At 37.5% G+C, this 27,189-nt stretch overlaps 1 protein-coding gene across 1 annotated transcript in view; it reads right to left on the minus strand.

Annotated features, from left to right (window-relative positions):
• LOC134212923 (protein limb expression 1 homolog) overlaps positions 1-24,572 on the minus strand; it is a 252,503-nt gene extending 227,931 nt beyond the window's left edge. The window contains exon 1 of the mRNA XM_062691262.1: positions 23,546-24,572. The gene's annotated coding sequence lies outside the window, so the exon portion shown is untranslated. The remainder of the gene's footprint in view (positions 1-23,545) is intronic.
• Positions 24,573-27,189: the final 2,617 nt, after the last annotated feature.

The raw sequence follows: 27,189 nt of genomic DNA on the forward strand, positions 1-27,189 counted from the left end.
CCCTTGAAATTCCCTCTAGAAACATCCTGTGAGTAAAAATTCACACTCTAATCTGTCGTCTACAAGCTATTTCAGCTGCGACCAACTGCGACCAAGCAAATGGTAAACAAATAGCTTTACTATGTTTCTTTGACGAAAACACAATTTTATACTCAATTTTGTTATCTTCTTCATCCACTAAGAAAGTATGTTTCCTTCAAATCCCCTCCAGAAACATCCTCTGAGTAAATATTTACACTCCTATCTTTCATCTAAAGCCTATTTCAGCTGCAACGGTCCACGAGAAAGCTAAGTGTAAACAAATAACAAAATTATGTTTGTTTAACAGATATCATATTTTTTTCTCAATTTAATCGTGTGCCGCTTCAATTCTTTTTGAATATCCTTTAAGTGTATTCATATTTCTGGCTGCAGCCTAAATGGCATGTCAGTTACCACAGTCTGCGACTGAGCTTGGAAATAAATAATCGATGGTAAAAAATTACCAAAATTGATGAACACGAGTATTATGTTTTCTTTATCATGGTCAACTTTATGAGACTGAAAAGCGTATTCCTCCCCGATTTTCATTCTCAGACATCTCTGAGAAGATATTTAAATTTTAAGCTGTCATTTAAGAGCTATCAGGATGCAGATTATTAAAAAGTATATCGTGGTATAATAGTATTATATTTAACTTTAAATTGATATATTAAACCGTTTTGCCTTTCTCATATACTAAGTATACGTAAAGGCTATACGTTTGTTCCAAAATGAACTGTTATAAGATGCCCGAAGACCCATAGTATTAGATACCAGATGATATATGTCTGTGCGTGTGTATGTGTGCGTATGTATGTGCACAAAAAACTTATTTTTAGGCACTTTTACTTCTAGACGAACATTTGGAAAGGGTGTAATAACCAATATTTCTAGGCCAACATTTGAAAAGGGCGTAACAGTCAAAATTTATTCCTTCTGATTCTTGGTCCACATATATAGCTATATATGTAGACGAAGAATCAAAAGGAATAACTTTTGGCTGTTACGCCCTTTTTAAATGTTGATCTAGACTTAACCGATTTGTTCGGAACAAGTTACGTTCGACGTGAAATCATATCCATTTGTTTTCTAATAAGAATTGGCCAGATCGCACAATGAGTCTAAAAGTTACTGGCTTAAAAATACTATATTTTCATATGCACTAGAAAGTCATTAACACTGGCTAGGTGGATTAATCAGGTTTATTTTCGTTTACTACTTTCACAATAATAATAAGCATCTTAGCACCCACGCATCTTCCTCAAGAATGTAAATTGAACGTTGTTCGTTGGATTTTTGCGTATAATACTGAAATCGGCTCCATAAAGTATGATAATAACTGAGCATACCAAATAATTAAAAATAGGCTGATTAACCTGAAAAATACTAAAAGTACGCCAATTTACCGTATAATTTCCGTAATTTATATTTATGACCGCCCTTCTAAGGGAATGGAACCACTGTGCACTGTCAGGGAAGTCGGAAAATGTGTCTGGACCGGAACAAAATTTGACCCCTTCGACCTTCTGTCCCTTTCGGCGTTATGTTGTTTTGACCTTTTGTCCTTTCGACCTTTTGTCCCTTCGACCTTTTGTCCCTTCGACCTTTAGTAATAGATTCGACAAATGGCCGAAGGGACAAAAGGTCGAAGGGACAAAAGGTCGAAATAACCAAAGGGCGAAATTGCAAAAAAAATGTTAAAATAGAAGAGCCATAATCTGAAGAACAATACAAAGCAAAAATTAAATTTAGGTACCGTCATTGGGAGTGACAATGAGCCAAACAGGTGTGAGAATGGGCAAACTATAATATAAGAGACCTTTTTGAACGATTTAGTTGTGCGACTTACAGACTGTTCGTGAACTCCTACTATCAATATGAAATATGCACAGCCGAAAGGGACCCTGGGACCAACAGTTTATGGGGGTCCCAAAATGTACAAAGAAGGTTGGTTTTGGTACATAAGTTTTGTGAGAATTGATAAAAATCATACAATGCTCGCAGGGTGACTGATGCATGCTCACTGCAAATTTGTTTAATAACTGCTCATGAAATAAAGAACGAGAAATCTTTGGGAGATGTTATAAGCTAGATTTTTCTTTAGAAGCATATTTCCAAACTTGTTGTCGTATATTTTGTTTCATCCATGTGTACAGAATTGAATATTTTTTGCTTTCGACATTTTGTCCATTAGCCCTTTAGTCCCTTCAACCTTTTGTCCTGTCAACTTTTTGGTCATTCGACCTTTTGTCTCTTCGACCTTTTGTCTCTTCAACCTTTTGTCCTTCGACTTTTTGTCTTTAGACATTGTCCTAAAGCCCTCCGAGCTGTTCTATTTTCAACATTATTTCCCTAAGCTGTATATTCCCATGTAGATTTTTTTCATTTGTCATGGAACTATTTGGAATTTAATTTAATTCTGATATTTCGGAAATTCATCCGTTTTTCCGATGCGCATTGGCGATTTTATTTCCTAGACTAGACCCAGTATGGGAGACACGGTGGCCGCATAGGTCACTGACTGGCAAAGTGCGTTTCGGCGATCGATTGGAAGCGCATGAGGCATTTTTTGTCAAGCAATGTCCATTCGTCGTTCCCAATCGATGATGCCGAAAAAAGGGAGGAGCATAGGCAGCTGCCACAGGTGCAATCAGATAGGAAGGAGACCGCTTGTGTCTGCTTAGGCTTATCAAGGACAATCCGCCGTACTTGCTCCCGAAAATGCGACTGCTCATCGTGAAGTGTTTTAAATGTACAGCTCTGCAGCGAGCGAGCATCAAACTAATACCGGCCAACAAGGACCATTACAAATCCTCGAAGTCCACTAATATGAGTTCTATATTCCTGACCTCCCCGGCACGAAGCCACTCATGGCTTTATGGCGAGAACTTAATGATTTTTTTCTATTTTGATACTTTTAATTTAACATTTATTCTTTTTAAATAAATCTCTAGTTGTGCAAAAGTATTAGCGTTGTCTCCCGCGAATTTGACGCAGAAATGTTTTGGAAAGACGAATCTCTTTTGTTTCTGACACCATCTACTCGTTTCTTTCTTTGGACGATCAAGGTGGCTCTCTCCCAAGTTGGAAATGGGGTTCGCCTTTGTTTTAAAGGGCTCAAGTAGGCAAAGAGTAAAACTGAGCCAGCGACCCTGGGAAAAGCCTAAAAAAACAGCCTCGAAGTGAGTCTTAATAAAAAAAAACCTAAGCAGGTGGAGATATTCAAAACGTTCAACTTTTGTGGTGTAACATCATGGTGAACGAAACTTTTCTTTCCACCGCTACCGTGAAGAACATGGCGAAAACAGTCCTTTCTATTCTGACTCATCGCCTGAGGCAGCTGGCTTCGAAAATGCTATTCATATCCTTTGATGGTCGAATTATTCTTCCCAAATTAGATATAATTTTAAGCAAACAAAGGAAAAGGAAACTTGATCTAAAAGCTCTAAAGCTTGGAGGACTAGAAATTCAGCTTAGTGAACAGGTCAAATACCTGGGAGTCATTCTGGATTCTAAACTAAACTGGAATGCTCATATTGAGTGTGCGATCGGAAAGGCAACTAGTGCCTTCTGGATATGCTCTAAAACATTTGGAAGAAAATGGGGCTTGAGACCAAAAATGATAAAGTGGATCTATATTTCCATTATTCGTCCAAAACTGACATATGCTGCTCTTGTATGGTGGCCAAAAACAAAAGAGGCTACTGCACAGAAGAAGCTGACAAAACTGCAAAGGTTAGTGTCCATTGCTATAACGGGTGCGAAGCGTAGCACTCCTTCAAAATCGTTAGATGCAATTCTAAATCTGCTATCATTGTATGAATTCGTGCAGTTAGAAGTTGAAAAGAATATGCAAAAACTTAAACGATTGAAGTTATTCAAGTCAGGCGATTTAGTGGGCAACTTGAGTATCTCACAAAATTTTCTATATGGGCCAGTGATGAATATGAGTGGAGACTGGATGAAACCTGTGGAGAACTATGACATTCCTTATAACATACGTGAGCCATCACGTATGAACTGGGAAGTCGGAGGTCCCACTGTTCGGGACGGTTCCATAAAATTCTACACAGGTGGCTCAAAAATAGGAACAAAAACGGGAACAGGAATCTTCGGCCCTGGGATATCGATCTTAGTGGCAATGGGAAACTATCCAACGGTGCTCCAAGTGGAGATTTTTGCTATAATGAAATGTGCTAATATCTGTGTAGAGAAGAAATATAGATATGCAAATATTTGTATCTTCACAGATAGTCAAGCGGCACTCAGAGCATTGAGTAGCTTTAAATGTACATCAAAACTTGTCTGGGACTGCATTCTTTCATTGCGAAAAGTCTGCCAAGAGAAGTCCGTAAATCTTTATTAGGTTCCAGGACACTGTGGCATTGAAGGTAATGAAAAGGCAGACGAGCTTGCAAACGATGTTCAAACACACGGTTTATTGACCCAGAACCTTTCTGCGGAATGTCATACTGTACTATAAAAATGGAATTGAAATCCTGGGAAGCACAAAGGTTGATGACCAACTGGTTTGGTTGCCGAAAAGTGTGCTCAATCAAAGAGATTTATAATTCCCAATGTTAAAGTAACCGAAAAGCTCTTGGAGCTCAGCAAGAGAGCTCTTGGCACCTTCACTGGCCTAATAAGGGGTCGTACACATATTACGTGAACACTTATGGAAGGAGGTCTGTCGTTTTCTTATACACCATATAAATAAAAAAATCATTTTAATGAAAAAAAACCTTACATGGTGAGAGGGGGGGTCGAAAAACCGAGAAAAAATGCTTACGTAATATGTGTACGGTCCCTAACCGGACACTGTCCGAGTAGATATCACTTGAAAAATATTCGCCAGATTCAGAATAATATCTGTCGTTTCTGTAATATGGAACGTGAAACCTCGGAACATCTGCTTTGCAGTTGTGATGCATTGTACAAGGATAGATCTAAATTTCTAAATAGTGGCTTCATGCAACCAGGAGATATTTGGACTGCAAATCCTGGAAAGGTAGTGGGTTTCATTAACTCAATTATACCGGGCTGGGAAAAGACGCGTCTTAGGTTGTTTACTTGACAAATGGTGATCAACCTACAAGATGCGAATCCATAGTTAAGAGTAATCAGGGGTATACCACAAAAGTTCAACTCAATGGACGCAGTGGTTCTACGCCCCAACAAAAAAAAGCAAACAAATTACATTGCGATCTCGTAGAGATTTTTGCACATCTGCTCGGCTATGTCCGGGTCACAGTTGCTCTTCAATATGTCAATTTTGAACACATGAGAAGTGGCTCCAGCAGCAAGAGATAGCCGTCTAGGTCTTTCCATTAGTTTGAACCCATTATCGTTGGACTGTAATTGGAAGGTGGTCCAAGATCTTCATGGTAGTAATAATTTGCAGATCGAAGTCTCGATTACCTGATGGATAAGACAATAAGACACAAGACTCATAGCAAGTGTTCTAAATACCTCGAGTCTGGTCTCCAAATGCACCTCTGGGAAGCACATGTAACTGACACAAAAATGCCAGAAAAGAATCAATTTCATGCAAACAATAACGGGAACATAATAGGAAGATTAAAAAAGATTATTATTATTGTCTTTATTTCAAAGGCTTTTAGTCCTAGGCTGACTCACTTCTTCACCCCAAAGATCTTATCACGTTTTACGGAACAGCTTTAAAAAAGTAGTTTCTGCTTCCAGTCTGCGGCTTAAATACACATGCTCCAGCTCCAACGGATTCAGTACCACATTAGGTTGTATGAACTCTACACATACATTGAGTCTTGACAACTGACAACTTTAAGAAGCAACTCGAACAAACCCCTGATTTATTTATTGCTTTTTATTTTCCTTCGGCCTATTTCCTCCCGAAGACAACGACCGACGACAGGAAGACGACTCCACCCTGATCCCTACATATTTTCAGATTCTCTGGATATTGTGACGTTCCCAAATGGGTACTTGGACAAAACTTCACGCGGCAAATCACTGTCGACAGGTTCGGCCACGACAAACGATAGACCGCAATGCAATTCACCCATAAGAATCAGGTAAACGGGGTGCAAAAAGCGCGGTGGTACCTTTCCTAAAAGGTTAGCCGCATACAATTTTGAAAAATCAGGCGATATCGTACCCATCAACACTTGGGCCGGGAGCTACGGTTGTATTTCTTATCCGAAGGTAGGCGTGACCAGACATTTTTCGTCCAAGAAAATGCCAACGGCGCCGACTGAGATTGAACCCAGTCACGTTACGATTACCACCGAACATTGGTACCATCCATCCCCCTATCTTGATTCATGTGTATTTACCACTGGAGGTGAGCTCATTTTCGGTTGTTGTAATGTCCGTCCATGAAGCAGGAGATTTGTGGAAAGCATACATTCATTTGTTGCAAGCATACTAGGAGATAAGCTTTTCATAGAAAGATAATAAAACGACACGGGGCTCATTGATTTAGATCAGTGATCCATAAATTGCGGCCCTGAGAATACACTATATGCGGCCCATTGATAAGCATTATATGTCAGGAAAAGTGTTTTATTATTCCCAATATTTCGATGTACTCGGGATAACCTGTCGAGTTCACATCGTTATGATGTTGAAGCACGATTTGTACACACAAAAAAATGTTGCGGTCGAAATTACCATTCCGAGGGTTAATTTAAGAATACGCACCGACGATTTTCAGCAGACAACAAACCCGTTTGATTTTACCATGCGCGCAGTAAAAATCAACTGTGGTCCTGGTGGAATGTTGTTACATGAACTGAATGAGTGGTGAATTTATCCGAATACATGGTTAATTTAACTGAAAATTTATGGTTGTTTTAAGGTGATTATACAATCAAGCCATGTGGTGAATTTCAATTTCACCACACTATTATCTACTCCTATTATCAAAAGTTCAAATGTAGCGTAATAATGTTCATACAATGCTGAAAATAAAGTCGATTGTTTACCATGAGTATTCAAACGATCTACGGATGTTTCATCCCCACGGGCGTTGTGGTTCTCTCAATCCGTGCTCTTGAAAAATCACTTGTAAAAGCACGTGGTTTCCAAGATGGCCGATTTGTGGCTTTGTTGTATAACCACCTTAAAAACATGACGTAGTCTACAAAATAGTAACCGTTACCATAGAACTTTTTCTGTGTATATCGTGAATAGATTTATCATTACGATTCATGAAATTCAGAGCTTCATACATAGATGTTATGTAAGCCTATAGCAAATATACTGCGATGTTATCGCCCCGGGTTGTGATAATATTAAATTTGTAGTTAATCGCAGATTTTAAAGAACTAAAGTTCGAGCTACAAGAAAAATAAATGTTGTCATAAATAGCTCCGTGATAAAAATGCTTTTATTTTTCAAAATAAGCTAGGTTTTGGCAAAGTTGAACCGAAATTTTACTGGATTATTACCTGCATAACATATGCTGACTATCAACTTTTCTGGCAACGTACTTTACGCTACGGAAATATTTAACGAAATCAAGTTTTTTCATGTATGAATCCCGAACAGATTTGGTTCAGAATCGCGAACGTATTCTGTTCTGAATCCCAAACGGATTCTTTTCCGAATCGTAGACAGATTCAGAACCTACACGAATGCTGTTCATTCCCAAACGGATTGGGTTCAGAATCCTAAACGGATTATGTTCAGAATCTCAAACAGAATCCTACACACAAAAAACATACGAATTCCCAAAGGATTCTGCTCCGAATCTCGAGCGGTCTTCTGTTCGGAATCATAAACGGATTCTATTTACAATTCCAAAACGATTCTGTTCAGATCAGTCCCAAGCGGATTCTTTTCAGGATCTCAAACGGATTCTGATTACTATCTCAAAGGGGATCTGTTCAGAATTCCAGACGGATTCTGTTTAGAATCTCGAACGAATATTGCTATATTACAACCTACTGGGTGAATGCTTCTTAGAGTCTGGAGCGGATGCTGCTCATAATCCCAATAGGGTTTTTCTCAGAATCCTTTCGTTATTTGCTACAAGTTATAGTGAACAATAAACTTCGAGTATAAAAAACATAAGCTCGAAATTACAGAATCGATCGACAAATGATCATTTGGAAAAACAGCTTAGAATATTTTTTGCCAACTGAGCCGAAAGGATGCTATGGCTTCTCGTGTCAAACCCGCTACTGCAAAAACGGTACTATAGACTAAAATTCAGCTACGGCGATAAAACCCATGTAATTTTATTTGAAAAAGATTCAGGAATAAAATATTTTGTTCAAATATAAAATATTCTGTAATATTCCAAATGAACTAGAAAACCAAGGGTTGCAAATATACTTCGAACCATATTCAAATAACATTGAAACCTTTAGCCAAGTGCACACCAAATATAAATTAAATTAAACTATAAATTAATTAACAATAGTTAATTAGAAACATTGTTTATTGAACATAGAGGCATGATTGTTTAATTTGTATTTTGCTATATTTTCCATCGGTGTCAAAAATTTCGAACATTTCATACTTTCGCGTAGTGGGTATTTCCGGTATCTTCCTCTTCTTCTTCTCCATGGCTCTACATTTCACCTGGAACTTGGCCTAGCTTTTCAACTTAGTATTCTATTGGCATTTCCTCAGTTATTAATTGAAAACTTTTCTATGCCCGCCATTGCATGAGTATGCACCCTATGTGGCAAGTACAATGGATACACTATGCCCAGGGTGTCGAGAATGTTTCCAACCCGAAAACATCCTAGACCGGACCGAGAATCGAACTCGCCATCTCCGCATTGGCAATCCTACGCCTTTTCTCGCAAGGCTACTGGAGACCTGGAGATCAAGGCTACTGGTATTTCCGGTATACTGATTTTAATGAAGTTTTTTTTTCCTACAAAGACACCGCAAAACTGGTTTTATGTAGTTCGGCCTTTCAGCTCGTTAACTTTAAATTTTAATTATTTCATGCTGTCCGGTTGTTGACCCACTACAGTAGGTTGGCAGAGGTCACCTGGTTCTGCATTTAGGTATCGCCGTTTTTTCAGCTCTTTCCCCACAACGCCAACCGTGAGTAACCCAAACACCGACGATGGCGGAATTTGCGGAGGGTATTGCGCGCTGTAAGGTTTATAGATGCGTTGCCCATGTCCCGTAACCCTGTGCCCTAGCTATTGAGTATCTTCCTTCCTATTCTTCGCCTAGTAGCTGCGGGAGATGTCCAATGTGAAAATAAAAACCACTGCAATGTTCATTTCTATGCTTTATAGCCTCTTGTCTTGAATATCATCCGGGGGGTCCCGCAAGGCGGTGGCGATGGTGAATGAATGCCCTCTGGCAGAACTGTACCAACGGTCCACGGTCTGCCAGCACAAGCTCGTGTACCCACCTCTGATGGCTGGCGCTGCTACGGCTGTCGTTGGTCTGACTGGTTGATGCAGATGTATTGTTTCTTTTATTGTTGGTACTGTTTTGTTTTGCCGTGCTCATTTTTAGTCGTTTTTTCGCATTTTGTTTGCTTTGTATCGGTGTTTTTATTATGAGATCATACCGGGGAGAAGCGGAAGCCGGACCGTGCGCACATAACAGCACTTGAAATACAATTATCGAGAAACGGTGTCCTAGTTGTTAAGAAATCATAGGCTGTCGATTCTCTGCTTCAGGAACACGTGATATATGATGACTCTAAGAACGACTAGTTATTTCGGCAGTAGGATATTGCGTTTAGTATAAAGGAACTATTTTGCCATTAATTTTACTGTATTGGCGAAACGTTTGTTCGTAGTATCAAGTGTACCAAGAATGGTGGACAACGTAGGGAATTGCAAATGTCACTCATTTGGATAATCCAAGACTGAGGAACAAAGAAAATTGTAGAAAAGCATACAAGCCGAATGGCAATTAGATACTACAGAGTGGTTTTGTCATCAATATGAACTTCAATGCATGTTTGAGAGTGGTCTAATTAATTCATATTTAATTAATATTTTTTTAAATCATTGGCACCTCAAAGCATAACCAACGTATATTTTGATCTTTTGTGTTTTGTCTGTAACACTTGAAAAAGTAATAAAAATTTGCTTAGTATTTTTTTTGTATTAGTAATTAACCCTCTAAAGTATACCCCTGCTTATCCTACAAATTTATGGTCGGACCTTAGAAATTTCTGGCATAATAAAAAGAGACCCCAGTGTACATTTTATGAATAAAGCTCTTTTGCTCATTCCATTTTATCTATTCAATAATTTACACTTGATATTAATTGATATTTGACACTATCAAGGCACCTGATTGAAACGATTTGTATTAGTAGGTCAAGCTGGGGAACGAGGGCTTAATACATCCCGTGGATGTCGTATAAGTGTCACTTCTTATAGAACCATTCCACCCATTATTGACCCTTCACACAGGAGTTATATGAAATGCAAACAATAATATGAACATGATCAAATCGTTTGTCAGATATGACAAATGCTATAGGCAGCGGACTGGCTACAATATTTAGACGAATGGTTGAAGCAACTTGATTGTGACTGAATGCGGTCACATATGAGTTGCAGTAACCTATGTGGAATATGTGGGTTATCATTCACATCAAAATCAGAAGGTGAGTAACAATTTATCGTATTAGAACAAAAAGGGTTTTGAATCATTACAATCGTGAATGTCAGCTGACAGTCGCCTAGGTGAAATTTAATTATCACTCCTCACCGTGAGACGGCATAAGTTCGTATCACCAAGCCAGTTAGATACATTTTGAATAGCAATAGAAATTGTTTGACTAAGTTTATCGCTCATTCGTCCTAGAACTAACATAAAAAAATTCACGAAAAATACAATTGATTTCCAATGATGCAGTGATTGCTTCAAAACTCTGTGTCTGTGTCAACTTGTCTTCTCCATATTACTAAATTTAGATAAGGGTGTAATATAAGATTCAAGAATCTTTTTTGTATTTCGCAATTTAATGAAATTCGATATGAGTATATTTCTGAAAGTTTTCAAGCATTTCCATGATTACCTAATGCATAAAGATCTCGATTTTTTTAAACTTAAACTATTAATATTCATGCAATTCCAAAATGTATGGAAATCATGCGAATAATGTTCAAAAAGGTGTTGAAATAGTAAAGTACCGATGAACACAAATTTGGAATCCTAAAGTGTTTTTTATGAGTCATAAAATATTCAAATTCCAGAATAACATGGGGTTTCTGTTGTTGCTCACGTTAGGAAGAGGGTTTATTATGGTTTTCTGAATCGATGAAAGATTTCTCTGCAAAAATCGTAGAGACTTGAGAAGCAACAAAATCGATCTGAATTGTGCTGTAAGAGAAATGTTTTCTGATACGAACTGGTTTCTAAATCTAAAATAGTTTTTTTTATCCTAAAAAACACATTCTAACTAAACACCAGGCAGGCACAAAAGAGTTTTCTGATGATCCTTATAAAATCGCCAAAAATTAAATGGAACAAGTTTTGTAGATCTTGTGAGGATTATAAACATATTTCTTTAATGCAATCTCCGTTGTGAGTGCGAATGTTGTCTAAGTTTTGTCCTAATACTTTCACCATTTTCGAATGCTTTGTAGATTTTTCTGTCATTGTAACAAAGATTCTTAAGTTTTATAATTTAATATCTTTCTGTGCCAGAATTATATAGCGAGAGCAAGAAGCTTCATAGGAGTTTGATCAACTGTTTTGCGGCATACCTTGAGATTAACTCGAAGATTTTCGAAAGAATAGTTGTTTGAAATTTCATTGACCAGATTTGTGTACATGTGTTCATTTTGATGTAGTTGCGTCAGTCTTTTTTGAAGCGGATGGTAGTGTAATAGAACAGAAATATTTATATCTTAATACAATTATGTTTTTTTAATGTTTGTGTAATCAGGATACTAGTCAACTAGTCAAACAAATGCAAAACAAATTTATTATTGGCAAAATGGTAAATGCATCATGAAAGATTCATGATTACCCTTGAAAAATTGAAAAATGCTTCTTTAAAAAGTGATCATTTTTCCTTAAATTATCTAACAAATTACCTTGAAATATATAAAATGCTCCGTAAACATTCGAAAAGCGTACCGTAAAAACGAAAAAAATGTACCGTAAACAATTAAAAATGCTCCTTGAAAAAGCAAAGATTTGATACGTATTTAATGATAATTGCGCAGCATTTCTTTATTTCAGGGAGCATTTTTCTTAGTTTAAGGAGCATTTTTTATTTGTTTATGGAGAATTTTATTCATCCTAAGGAGCATTTTTCTTAGTTTTCGGTTGAATAGGGTTACCAAGCAAAACAATCAGCAATAAACTCTAGGGGCTATACAATTGTGCATAAGATTCTAATTTATGATAGCCAATTTCAAGGTACCTTATCAACTATGTTATAATATTTTTTTTGTCAATATACTGCGCAATTATCATTAATTACATAGCAAATCTTTGCTTTTTTAGGGAGCATTTTTAATTGTTTACGGTACATTTTTTTCGTTTTTACGCTTTTCGAATGTTTGGAGCATTTTATATATTTCAAGGTAATTTGTTTGATAATTTAAGGAAAAATGATCACTTTTTTAAGGAGCAATTTTCAATTTTTTAAGGTCAATTTCATCTGTTTAATTGGACATTTTTTGGGCTGACTTTATTATTTTAAGCTAGCATCGAAATCAGAAACGGCATTGATTATAGCTTAAACATCGAGAAAACGTACACAAGTAGGTCTGGAGGGGGCCAGACCCACTCCCAGCCCCCACCCCCCCTTATTTACACTAATGTTAGTCTTCTACAATGTTCACATGGTTTTGACAGAACGAAAATGACTGTTAAACGGCGTTCTATGTTTTCTACAAGCGCGTAGCTGTATGTGCGTTACCGGAATGATGCTAAACTGATGCATAGTATAAAGATTTTTTACAGTACAAGCAAGCACAAGTATTAGAACTCTTGAGGCGCTGTTATTGTTGCTGTTATCCCATACAGTTATTGAGACCAACATGATTCGAACTTAGTAACCCGGATTTTGCATAATCAGTTTTATCGGTACCTTAAACGTCAAAATGTTTGTTTTAGTTTGCTTGTTCTCATGTATTAAAAAAGGGCTACTGTGATGAAAAACAAGCGCCTTGAACAAAACATGTGTATCACAATATTTATAGCGCCATTAGCTATCTAATACTTATGCATCTGCTATTTTTACGCACAGTATTTTCTCTGGATTCAGAGGTCAGATTTCTCTATTCTTCTTCTTCTTCTTCAATGGCTCTACATTCCAATTGGAACTCGGCCTGCTTTTCAACTTAGTATTCTATTAGCATTTCTTTAGTTATTAATTGAAAGTTTTTCTATGCCCGCCATTGCATGAGTATGCATCTGTGTGGCAAGTACAATGGATACACTATGCCCAGGGAGTCAAGCATGTTTCCAACCCGAGAACATTCTAGACCGGACCGAGAATCGAACTCGCCATCTCCGGATTGGCAATCCTACCACGCCTTTGCTCGCTAGGCTACTGGAGATCTATTTCTCTATTAGCATTTCCCATTTCTCTATTAGCAGCTGTGAACAATCGTGACAATCGAATACGCCCCTAGCATGTCATTCGTGAGTCGTGCCATAAGCAATGACACGTTCGACATTGCGTTCTATCTGCAGTAGGCTTGTGTCATGAAAGCATGTAAAAGAGCGTAGTGAAACAGCATTTCAAGAAAAATATGTTTTTACAAAAGGAATTTCTTTTGAGAAGACTCCAAAGATTTGAAAAGGATTTCCGGAAACTGCAACAGCATTTAAACAACGCAAACGAAGTCTTAATTATGGAGGCTGTGTCTAAAAGGCGTTCAAAAAGCTCACTCATTTTCAATGCACTTATCCTTAACCGATTTGCTCGCAACAAGATGCATTCGACAGAGGATTCTGTCTTCTAATTTTATATTAAAAGTTGAACGATTGCAGCTCGGCAAAACCCACGCAGCCGTGTCCTGGCAACATGAAAAACTGAATTCCGGCAAAAATGACGTTTGTTAGCTGATTTTCGGCAAATTATTTGCTGATTTTCAGCAATTTTGACAGAAATCTCGGCAAAACTTGTTGGCTGGGGCACGGCTGTGCGAATCTCGGTAAAAGTTCAACATTTTGCTGAGATCCTGGTAAATAAAATTAAATGTGTGAGCTCCACAACTATGGGAAACATACACTTTTTGAATGCAAAACAGGTTCAAGAAGCACACTCATTTTTAATGCGCCAAAACCCCCCAGACCTAAACGATTTCATCGCAGCGACGGCGACAACTAGTCGTCGCGATTCTATCGTTGGGTCGCTGCAGGCCATGCTCTATTTACGCTTCCATACCAACGGCGGCAGAATCGCTGTCGCCAAGCGATAGAATCGCGTCGCGACTGTCGTGTCGCGTGTGTTTGGGGGAACCTTTATTCCTAGCCGATTTGCTCGCAACTAAAAGCATTCGCCATGGAATCCTTTCCCATGTCCGTACCTGCGAAAACACTAAAGACTAATTAGTCTTAATCTCAACAGCAACTTTCAAAGCAAATTAATTTCTATTTTAAACTGACTGGAAGCGAATTTATTGTAATAAAATACGGACCACGGCAAATCGGAACGAATTATGCTTCGTTTAGGTAAACAAAATTGTTTACTATACGGAAGAAATAAACTACCCAATAGTGAGTTTAATTCACCCAACCTCGAACATCCGTACGGGAAGCCAAAATTTAGTAAGTAGGGTCGAAGTAGTTTGCCTTTACTCCCATGTTAAAAAAGTACTCTTCTTATTGGCATTACATCCCCACACTGGGACAGAGCCGCCTCGCAGCTTAGAGTTCATTAAGCACTTTCACAGTTATTAACTGCGAGGTTTCTAAGCCAGGTAACCATGTTTGCATTCGTATATCATGAGGCTAGCACGATGATACTTTTATGCCCAGGGAAGTCGAGACAATTTCCAATCCGAAAATTGCCTAGACCAGCACCGGGAATCGAACCCAGCCACCCTCAGCAGGGTCTTGCTTTGTATCCGCGCGCCTTACCGCACACGCTAAGGAGGAGCTCCTGTTAAAAAGTACCCAACGGAAAATTTATTTACCCAAATGTAAGTTTAATTCACTCACTTCAGGTAATAAAACTCAAAATTGGCTTTCCGTATTGAACTGGCGTCGTTAGATTGTTTGGCTCTTTTGTTTTGACAACAAAAGAAAAGTGGATGAAAGAAGAGAAATAACTCAAAAAGTAAGTTTAAAATACTCAATTTTGGGTACTTTTCTTTCTTCCGTGTACTTTTTCGGCAAAACCAATTAAATCGAATATAATGCACAGATTCGTGGAGGCGATGTAGGTACATAAAAGTTTTTTTATTCGATTTTCTTGACATCAGAAGAACAGTATTACGATGAGGTACAAAAAGAAAAAGAAAGAACTAAGTTTATAAACCATACCAAATCTCGAACTAGTGACCTTTGGATCCGCAGGCGTATATTTTACCACTCTTTTCATCTTGATTATACTACATAAGGCTTGCTGACGTTTGATTATCTGTAGCTTGCACGTACACAGAAAAGATAGGATTTCTCGCTTAACTTTTCAAAAGGACCTAAGTAACATTTTTTTCATTAATTAATTTGAATAGCGCAATCAATAGAACAACATGTCTAACAAGACATTGCTGTATTCAATATGTAATCTGGGGCGTGAAAATATGTCACTTCAAAGTTAAGCAATTTTCATCGGAGACGCTTCCGGGTAGACGATAATTGCTCACTAACAGCCTGAAACGTGATATTGATAACAAAACATGAACTTGTTTGAAATAAGAGTAATAATAACAAGCGAAAATAACAAAAATTGCTAAATATCTAAAAATATGCAATAGGTTTGCCATTAACAAGAACTTATCAATATCTTGAACTATTAGTCAAATCTTGTTAACAGCAAAATCTGATATTTACGCTAATTTTACTCTGTAGCTTTCACGTACACAGTTAATATCATGTTTTGTTATTCATATCACCACTTCTAGGGTTCGGAAGCAAATCCTACCTTACCTGTGCGCGTGCAAGAGAAAGATGACTAAACGTCAGCATGTCTTATGTGATCTTTGTTATACGATATGTAGGAGATACATTAGGAGAAATATCCGATTGCTAATGACGCTGTAAACCGTGTGATCAATCTATTTTGCTCAAGGCGGTAATTAATGTGTCAGATGTCCTTGTTTTTCATTATAGTAGGGAGAATGACGGCTTTGGTTTTGTTCTATTATTGGCAGGGGGTTTTTTATGACTGATTTTGCTCAAATTTGGCCTAAACATTCTTTGCATATCAAAGAATATTGCGGCCAAATTTCATAAAATTTGGTCGACAAAAACCACCATGCCAATAATAGAACAAAACCTACCAAAGCCGCCTTTCCCCCTAGTCCAATTTTTATTCTTAAGAACAAACAAACCAAAACAATAAATTTTACATTCAAGGTACTGATCGAACTACTAATGTGGAATCCGGAATCTGTTTGGGATAACAGTGCCCCTAGCGTTCTAAAGGCTCCCCCAGACCTAAGCGATTTGATCGCTGCGACGGCGACAACTAGCCGCTGCGATTCTATCGTTGGGTCGCTGCAGGCAATATTCTATTTACGCTTCCATACCAATTGCGACAGAATCGCTGTCGCCAAGCGATAGAATCGCGTCGCGACTGTCGCGTCGCGTGTGTTTGGGGGAACCTTAATACATACTTCTGCTTTTACCATTGTTTTTAGGTTAAATTGTACTGTCCCGTCATAATTGAAAAGCTTGGCAATATACATACAAGACGGATTTACAAAATAATGTTCTGATATTTCGGCAACAGTGATGTTTAATATCTGATTTTTCGTAAGTTATTTTCAGCAATGAAACGTCACTTTGCAAGAAATCTCGGCACATGTTTGCTGAGAGCTCGCTTGATTCAACAATTGACCTTTCCCGTCAAACATTTTTATTTGCTCAATCGATGTTTTTTCAAGATTGGTCCGTTTTGAACGAACATTGGGTGAATTTTTCAGGCCGGTTCACACATGCAGCACTTTTTCGGTTTTTGTTTTCGATTTTAAAAATAGTTAGAGGCTTAAGAAAAGGGTTCTTTGGGAAAGCTGACTTTAAATAAGCTAAAGAATGAGACAATAAAACGAGATACAATTTTCGACGGAAAAGGTCAATTGTTGATATCCCGGTGAAACAAAAATTAAGGGTGAAAGTAAAGTAGTCTCATCGATATCTTTTTGAAATATTTAGAATCGTTTTGAACACCTTGGAATATTTTTAAATTTAATGTCATGTTGAAAATAAAGTATAAAATGCAAACGAATTTTGATAAAACAACTGGACACGGTCAACCAAGGTAGCATTATTCTCTCACTTAGATTCGAATCCCTAAATTTCAGAAGTAAAAGACAATATTAAATATAAAAAATATTTAAGCACGTTTAGTGGAATGTCTTCAACTGTCTTAGATGAGCTTAGTACTTTCCATTTAATTCCACCACGCTTGAAATCACTGCGTTCTTTCTCCTCCCATGTAAAGATTCCTCACAATTAGACTGGAATATTTTTTTACTTTTGTTCTGTAAGTCGTTAAAAATCAATTATGATGAAAGAGGTGATGAATGAAAAATCTATGATTACATATAAATTTATTCATATAATATAGTAAATTTAAAAAAAATAGAAATAATTACGAAGGCACATATAGCAACTCACTGCTATAATTATTTCCATCTGAAACGTGCCTCTCCAGTTAACTTGCAAACAATTAACATGACTGGAGGGCAAGATATGTGTTCAATCTAATTGCAATGAATAAAGATTTTGATCCTCAAACATCACAATTTTGAATCAAAAACAGTTCTGGCATTACATTTTTTCCGGGGGAGTATTAATTGCATATTAAAAAAAATAACTACACATTACTAGGGTACAAGTCAATGATTGAAAGTGGCCAATAATATGCTATCAAACAATCACAATTTTCAATTATCCTTTAATTTAACAAATCAAAGAACTTTCATGCATAATACACAGCTTAATGCAGATTAGTATCTCCCAACCAATAACTTGGGAGTGTTTCCCAGTGCCAATAAATACGCGCGAAGGATATTATAATAAACAACTAGACATCTCTCATAGACATCTCTCACTAGACAGCTTAAAATAATTTTTTTAACTAAACATTTTATAATATTTTCAGCACCGAAATCCTAAAATTGCAAGTATGCTTTTGAAACTTTGTAGATCATATTTAATTTTTCTTGCAAATGCTGTGATCATGTCACTGGTAAATAAACAAAAGTGTTATCAATGAAAAATATTGCTTACGAATACTGGATTTCAAAACTTTTTAATTTATTTCTTTGGCTGCTTTACAGAAAATCGAAGCATATAATGAAGCAATATCATGCAAGTGAACTCGTTTGATTACCTTTCTTATAAAAGGAAAATAGCATTTTAGCTTTAGTCAGAAAGATGGCGTTCAACTATAGTTGGCAAAATCATGAAAAAATATCAAAAGAAACTCTAAAATCAATTCTCTACATTGGAGTATGATGAAAAATCGTTTAAAATCCGACAATAATAAAAATTCTCCAGTGCCGGCATTTTCCCGGTACTACCTCTATTTTGCTCCAGATTCAAACTAGAATAGTGGTCGAAAATTTAGAATGAAACTGGATCACTCCTGATTTCACTCTCAGTCTGTGAAATTTACAAACTGTAAACGGTGTTCAAATAAATAAATAAATGCTTACGAGAAATAGTTTAAATCCGGAGTATTATTTGTAAAAAGTAAACTAGAACACCGAAATCTGAAAAACTAATTAGAGTTTGGTTTAGTTTCTTCTGCAGAATTAGAATATGGCAGAATATTTATACCTGTCTGTAACACTATTCGTCGGAGCAATAAGTTTTACAAGATTGAATAATGCAGGTCAATTATGGAATGGATAGGAACAATGACGTTATACGCGATTTAACGAAATCCGACGACTCATCTGCAGTAACAAAGTCTTCTAAACTACCATATACTGCCGCTAACCGCAAGTCGAGCTTATCTGGAAAAAACGTGCAAATGAAAAAACTGCCTGCGAAGTTTTTGTAATTTTTCTCCTCAAAAATTGTGTATATGTAATTTTGATCAGGTCTAAACGTCACACACCAAAGATTGTTTGAATATTTAATGGAGCATAGTGGCTACAAAGTGAAAAACTCAGTTGCCGTGTTGGAAATCGCAATGTGACTGACTTGCGATTACTTTTTATCTCAATGAGAAAAGTAACCGCAAGTCAGTCACATTCCGTCGAGCAAAACTCAAATTTGTAGAAAAAAAATATAATGCTCTAATAACAAATATGGTGAAGCATGTAATCTAAACATTTTGAAACTCTTGGATGCTTTGAAAGCCCCACATCGCAGATTTTCGTAATATCGTGATGGTATTCCGTTATAGGCATAATATAAAATCAGTAATGTAGTAACGATATTAAAACAACATTATGAAAGTATTTCATTTCCCGCTTAAAAATGGAGGAAAACATATATGCTACACACTTTGAACAAAAACTTTTCCACAAAGTTTTACTATTAACAAATTTATTGAAATTAATTATTTCAAAATTTAATTATGTAAGGTTAAACTGATAATCGTGAAGGTATTTGGAATTTAAAAAAAAGTATTCTTTTCCAACAGTCCGGAAGGATTTTTAATCCAAGAAAATTTCTAAGTATTTTTAATCCAAGAATGTTTAGAGGCTCAGGAACCAAGAATGTTTAGGATTTCCAAGAAATTAAATGTTTTGCTAGTTTTATGGTTTTCCTTAAGGTTATTAAACATTTCCAGGAAGTACGCAATGGTTTCTTTTAAAAATTCTTCTGGATTCTCAAAAGATTGTTTGAAATTCTATATGACTTTCTGTAGAAAATAAAGATTATTGAAATCTGCTAATATGATTAATAACAAGTTTTTAAAAAGTCTTAGTTATAAATTCTACCAAGTTTAGATAAATTGTTAGAAGTCCATTGTAAAACACAATTCCACATATCTTGTCCGAAATAAGACCCGGAACTTTAGAGCATTCTTGAACGATCATAAGATTTCTAAGTAATTTGTAATTTGATCCATATAAATTTCTGAGGATTTCAGAAAGTTAATGATCATTTCTTGAAATTAGTGGCTTTGAATTTCTGTGGTTCATGATAATAGCTTGCAGGATGTAATTCATCCTTCCTAAGAATCCCGCTACGTTATGTCTGCTACGTGTCATTTTGTCCCAAGGCCCACCCATATTTTGGCACGTGGACGTGGTCTTTGCTCTAATTGGGAACCTGCTAACAATACTAATACAGCAACAGTTCGCTAGCTGGGCGCGTTTTAACTGGACTGTTTTTTAACTGGGCGTTCGCTAACTGGGCCAAAGCCCAGTTAAAAAGCAGTTATCCGTCAAAAAACAACAACAAAGACTCGGTGACGAGGGGACTCTGAATGGTATATTTTTTAAGCTTCATGTAAAACACGATTACAACAATGCATCGCGAATTCCCTCGTCAGTCCAGTTAAAAAGCGGCGTTCGTTAACTGGGCTGGTGTTTTAGCTCAGTTAGCGAACGGTTGCTGTAGTAGCATTTTTATTGTAAATGATTCTATTAGCTGATGAATCTATTGATAAAATCATTCTCAGATTTCAAAAATGAGCTCACCGAGCAACTCGCTTGTGATTTTGAAGGATACCATCGCGATTCATATGAATAACATTCGGAAATAGGTTGATTGCGTCTTATTCTTATCATTTAATTTTATTGGGTAAATGGTAACAAACAACGCGTAAATGTATCAAAGCCCCGAAGTAAAGCAGTTTAAAATCCAACTAATTATCTGGGTGAGAAATTAGAATGATTTCACAACAGTATTGCTTATTAGGTAAAATGGGAAGTAAACATCACCTTGAAAAAATCTTTATTATCGTAATCCAAAACATATTCGAAAGAACAGTTGCTATATGTAGCGTGCAAGTTTCAACACGTTATATTGTGAAAAAAAAGTGAAACGATGGATAGCATACTTAGTGCAACGTATATTCCTCTATCCATCAATCTTCATTCATCTCCAAATTCATCCTAACTTCCAACCACCACATAAACTTAAATGTGTACACAATTTTCTTCCGCATTTTTCTTTCGAAATGATTTGTTTTTGTATTTGAGAGGTTTTCTGATCACATGTATTGAACAAATATGAACAGTTTGTATACAATTTTACGAAGGGAGTACACTTTTACTCGATGTGACTAACTTGCGGTTACTTTTCAATATGGGACAATTTGACTTGGTATTTTTTTCCACTTTTCTAGAACAAACTTCTCGCGTTGAATAGCATAACCCATAGTACATGTGAAAATAAAGTGATACATGATACTTACTCAAAATTGCCAAAAATTCAGATGTGCTCGACTTGCGGTTAGCGGCAGTATACTACATGCTCAATTCAGAAATATATGTGCTACCGTAAAACAAATCCATCCGAATCTGTGGTCCCGATTTGATTTGATTTTGAGCAAAATCATGTTTATCACATTCATTTCGCAACGCTAATAAAATAGACAAAACTGTTCATATCTTGGTTAATATAATATTTTTGCGTTCCAAACGAGCAGGAGATCAGTCAAACGTGGAACATGGCTGTACTCTTCTTATAGGACTCTAGTTCCGAGAGGTTCCGAGTAATGCGCTCAATTTGTATATTATAGTAAGCAATGAAAAGCTGGGGAAATTTTAAAAGTAATCTTTTTCTATATGTCTTCTTCTATATTTGCATTAGCATTGAGCATTTCGCACAAATTCGTAGGTGGTCCAAGCCAAGACTATTGTATGAGAGTAGCATCACTTTCATCCGTTACCACAGATACTGATTTGGGACTAATCAATATCTCTTAGATGGAAGCAATGCACTCTCCAATAGTCGAGATCTGTCCTGGCCACGACCTTGCGAATGCTGAGGAAGGGGAAGGATGATTTGTTGGACTCCTTCTTAAGAAAGATGCAGAGAACTCTACTACCTCTCATAGGTGCCACAGGAGGTTTTGGGATTGTGTGGAAGGTTATAACAGTAGGAATCGTTTTGGTAGAACGTGAAACACGGAAAGAACTAAGGAACTAAGATAGAAATACAAAGTATGAAAGGGACGAGCCTGGAATTGAACCCACGACCTCCTGCTTACGAGGCAGAAGCGGTAGCCACTAGACCACCGAGCTCGTTATATGTCTTCCTCTATATTTGCATACATAAAAATAAATGTCTTGACTCTTATAGACTTGGAAAATACTGAACCGATCGGCGTGATAATTTGTTTGCAGAAGTTTTCGGGGCCGTGGAAGGTTCTTATGATGCTACAAGACCCACCCACCTTTTGGAATGGGGGGCTTCCATACAAATGAAACACAAATGGCCACATAGCTCATAAATTAATCATGCAAATGGGTCTTAGGTGATTCGAGACCCCTAGCCCCTCTGAAAAGGAGGGCTACCATACAAATGAAATAGATTTTTTTGAATAACTCGAGAACGGAACTAAATTTACCATGTGGAGGTTTTTGAAGACAAGAAATGGTACTGTGGTGGTCGAGACCCCTCCCCTGGAGAATCGAATGATTAACCATCTTATTAATAAATTGCTAATGTATAAAGAAATCAATTGTTCAAATTTTAGGCGAAACGAAGTTGGTCTCGTCGGGTCTGCTAGTAAAAAATATTATAGAATTTTCTAACGGAATGTCTTCAGACGAATTTGTACTATTCAATTTTATACTTTACTCAACTCGACTGGAAGAACCTACCAAATCCAATCAAATACAGCACACTGAAAACGACTGTACCATTAAGGTGAAGTTACAAACAAGTGAAATTATATGGAAAAGCAATATATCGTCTTACGATAAGCATTGATTATAACCCCATTTCACCCAATTAATATGATTATCGATTATAAAGAATGAGTCCATTCAATCTGTTTGAGATGTGCGATTTGCTATTCTTATCCTTTTTAAATAATCCTAATAACCGTATAAAATCTCAGGGAAAAAACAAATAAAACTTATCACATAAAGTAGGTCACAGCTGAAAGCACCATTCATCTTCAACTGCACTGATTAAAAGACCTGGCGCACAAAAGAATATTCCAAGTGCCCCAGTGAACCACAATTTGCGCCTTGTGATCAGTTTCCTCGCCATAAAACATACAAAGTAAACCGATAAAAACGCATCTTTGAACTGGCGAGCCCACACGCACCCTCAATTCCGGGCTCAGCTGCGGACGTCAACGACCAAGCCGAGTATGAACGGTCAGTTAGCACGAATCACAATCCCTCAGGGCAGCCACACCACACCGCCGATTACTGGCATTCGTTTGTGCATTTGCGCACAAACAGCGGAAAAAACATTTTTAATAATGCAAACTGTAACAGTAAATTTAAAAATCACATTTGTCACTCTCCTGGTCGGTTGTTTGGCTTACTTTCTTTTCTGCACCGGTGCTGATTCCTCCTCGGACGGGGGCCAAATTCCCTTTCGTGGGCTCACTACTGCACAATGTTGACTCTGCCGGGCACAGCTGAAGGCCCTTGAGTTATGATTGTTGTGTTCGCAGCAGTAAAATTCGGTTTAAGGAAAATTGTTGCCCCACTGATTGGATGCAAATTGTTGCTGCCTGCACGCTTGTTGCACTTTAATTTCTTTCGACGTTTTCCGTTTGCAGTAATTTTGGAGGAATTCCCTCGGTCACACTTTCACACTTTAAAATTGCCACAGGGCATATAGAACTGACACTTGAATCCTCTCTGGATCGCACAGTAAATGGATGCACGTATTTGCTCAATTCAATAACTCACTGGGAACAAGAGGGTTCCTTCACAACGAGATTCGATTTTTCATTCACCACTGCACAACGCACGCCCGTCGAAGCTACAAAAGACTGTATCATCCACTTCAACTGATCGGAGCGACTCGCCACGAGAAAACGAGAAGAAACTATCCTCTTTATTCTGCTATTCATATAAATCTACATTTCCGGCAGTATCAATTTCTCACGTTCGCGCAAGCGAAATGAAACGCGAGCAAACAGCCACAGTTCGGAGTGCGCAAAGGAGCCTCACGTGAAGGGAAGCGCTCCCACCGCAGATTAGCTATTACCGGGTCTGTGGGACTTTAACTTCAGCGCGCTAGCTATGACAAACTGTTCAAACTGAGACCTTACTCGCGCTGCAGACTTTTAGTTGTGCGGGCGCGCGCACAATGGCAATCGACGACAACGGCGACCCGAAATGAAGTGTGCACTCTTCTGAAAGGTCGATCTCCAGGCAAAAACAGCTGCACAATTGCCCCACTGAGCAAGCAAAGCATTCACCGCTGTGTATCGTCAGGTCGCGAATCCTGATGATGTTCTGATTCGTACGTATTCGAACTCCGAATGTTTCGCAATGCTAATTTATATTTTGTTTTCATTGAAACCGACCGTATCTGTTCGAATATTAAGTACGACTGACTTAAGTAGTTGATTTAAACTTAAGTTACCGGAGCAATTTTATATACAAATATCTTTCGAAACGAAGCGAAGAGGAAGGTGTAAAGGAAAAAGCTGAATTATACTTTATTTCTCTCTCTGGACTGCGGGGTCTCAACGGGCAGGTTGGTTCTCAGCATCTCTCCCGGTTGGGTCCGGTCGGAGAGTGAGCGAGCCCCACCGGTGTATTTACGATGATGATCCGGTAGACGAACATCACCCGAGTGAGTGGGGCAGTCAGACAGTCGGGAGGGTATGCGATAGTTATAAATTGGTATATTGAAGTCTAGGCAAGTTGATTTATGTTTGGTTTATTACATTCCAGGGATTCGTTTAATAATTGAAATTACATTTTCTTCAGATACCAAACAATCAGGGTTTCGACTCTTCGTTTCAATGAGACCAAAGCAAGCATTTTTCGGGCCAAAAGAGAATCTTTTTTCGTTGATTATGTTGAGGATCATCTTGCACCGATCAATCTTTTCTCTAGAATTAGATTAGGAAGATAAACGATAATCTTTCCTATTCGATGAAAATACTTTTTCGTTTCATCACTTTTCGCGAGAATTATCGCAGAATAACTACAAAATTGCATGGCCGCGCCGGGATTCGAACCCAGTATAGTAACAATAATAACTGTAGGGATGCGCTTACTTGTGGGACCGTTTGGTCGAATACCGTTTGGCCGAATGCCATTTGGCGAAGGTCACTAGGCCGAACAGACCATTAGGTCATTTGGCCGAATAGGTTATTTGAAAAGTGAGAAATAAGGAGTACGAAGTGAGATGTCTCACTTCTCACAACTCATTTTTCATTTCTCACTGTAAAAAGTGAGAAGCGCGAAATGAGAAGTTAAACATCTCACTACTCACTTCGCGCTTCTCACTTTTTACAGTGGGAAGTGAGAAATTAGGTGTGAGAAGTGAAATGTCTCACTACTCACTTCTCATTATCCACTGCTCACTGTAAAAAGTGAGAAGTGAATAGTGAGGCGTCTCACTTCTCACATCGCACCACTCACTTTCTATTCGACTATATGTCCTGCTCGGCCAAGTGACAAGTTTGGCCAAATGACCTGTTTGACCAAATAACCTATTCGGCCAAATGCCATGTCCTATTTGGTCAAATGTCCTATTCGGCCAAACGACTTATTCGGCCAAATAACTTTCGACCAGATGGGTTTCGGCATAATGACATTCGGCCAAATGGCGTTCGGCCGAATAGGTTTCGGCCAAACGACCCTTCTCCGAATTTATACTCCGTTACCTCAAAAAGACTCGAATATGAAAAAAGAGCAAACCAACGTTTGGCGGCAATCGAGAAGTGAGCGAAATGGTTATCACTCTCCAGGCTGTTTTCCTTTCCCGAATGGCGATTTCTTCCCGAAAATGTTTCTGAGGGAACATCCTGTGCTCCTGAGATTGAGTGAGCATTACGAACCCTGGAAACAATTAAAACGATACTTTTGTTTTCAAATTTTATAAATTTCGACAAAATTGCTGAACGGAATCTTTATTTTGAAAAATGTTGTAAACATGGTGTTGTGACCTTACCGTATGTGTTCCAACCAAGATTCCACCAGTTTAAATCGAGCCAATCAGCTGATTGCACATTCAGCCCCATGTTCTCCTTTCCTTGACAGGTATGACGGCAACGATAAAGACGACAACGACGACGATGATTAGCTTGAATCCAGGTATGTAAAATTTGCAGGTTCCGTTCCAGATAACCAGGTAAGTAAAATTGTCACTTAATTTCACAATAACTACACTTTATTTATTTCAAGTAAAAAATACTTTGCACTACTCCATACTACACTTTATTCAAAAACTATTGATTATATTTTATCGATCTAGCTTATACGATATCTGAACTAAGACTGATTTCTTATCGGATATTTCTTCTCAACATTCGTAAACAAAGACACTATATAAATTGAAACGACTAACACATACAACATGTAGTATAGGTGGCGGCTCACATCCTTCTCATAATGCAGTCTGAGTTGACCTAATATGCTTCGATTACTCTTTCACTCGCACAATTTCTGGAGGTTTTTACCTACACATGTATAAACTATCAACACATGGATTGAACTAATTAGTTATGGATTGATCCTATAATTCTTTCAGGAATTAACTCAATTGCCAATAACTAATTCCAGTGGCTGAATTTTAAAAGTGTGGTATGGCGGACTTTTGGCACGCATGATGTTTTTATACAATTTTGTCTAACAGCACATTGCTTGAAGACTAATATTTTTAGAAAGAGAAAGTCAAAATACTAAAATGATAAATAAAAGCAAATATGTTTAACTCTGGCTAACTGATCATGTTAATCTCTGGTAAATCAATACAATACATTTACCAAATTTAGACAAATATAAGAGATATGTGATATTTCCGAAAAAAAAAACTCAAAGGTGCAATTAATTGCATTTTATTCGGCAACGGCCGAAACCCATTTTTTTGTTAAATATCTTGGCTGTACATATGCACAGCAAATGTTTCGAAATGGACAAATTGATATGATATTTGCGAAAAAGAATCCACGTGTCTTGGAGGGACTCGAACCCTCAACCTCCTACTCTCTAGATAGGC

The sequence above is a fragment of the Armigeres subalbatus genome, chromosome 2 (assembly GCF_024139115.2).
Source record: "Armigeres subalbatus isolate Guangzhou_Male chromosome 2, GZ_Asu_2, whole genome shotgun sequence".
NCBI classification, from domain to species: domain Eukaryota; kingdom Metazoa; phylum Arthropoda; class Insecta; order Diptera; family Culicidae; genus Armigeres; species Armigeres subalbatus.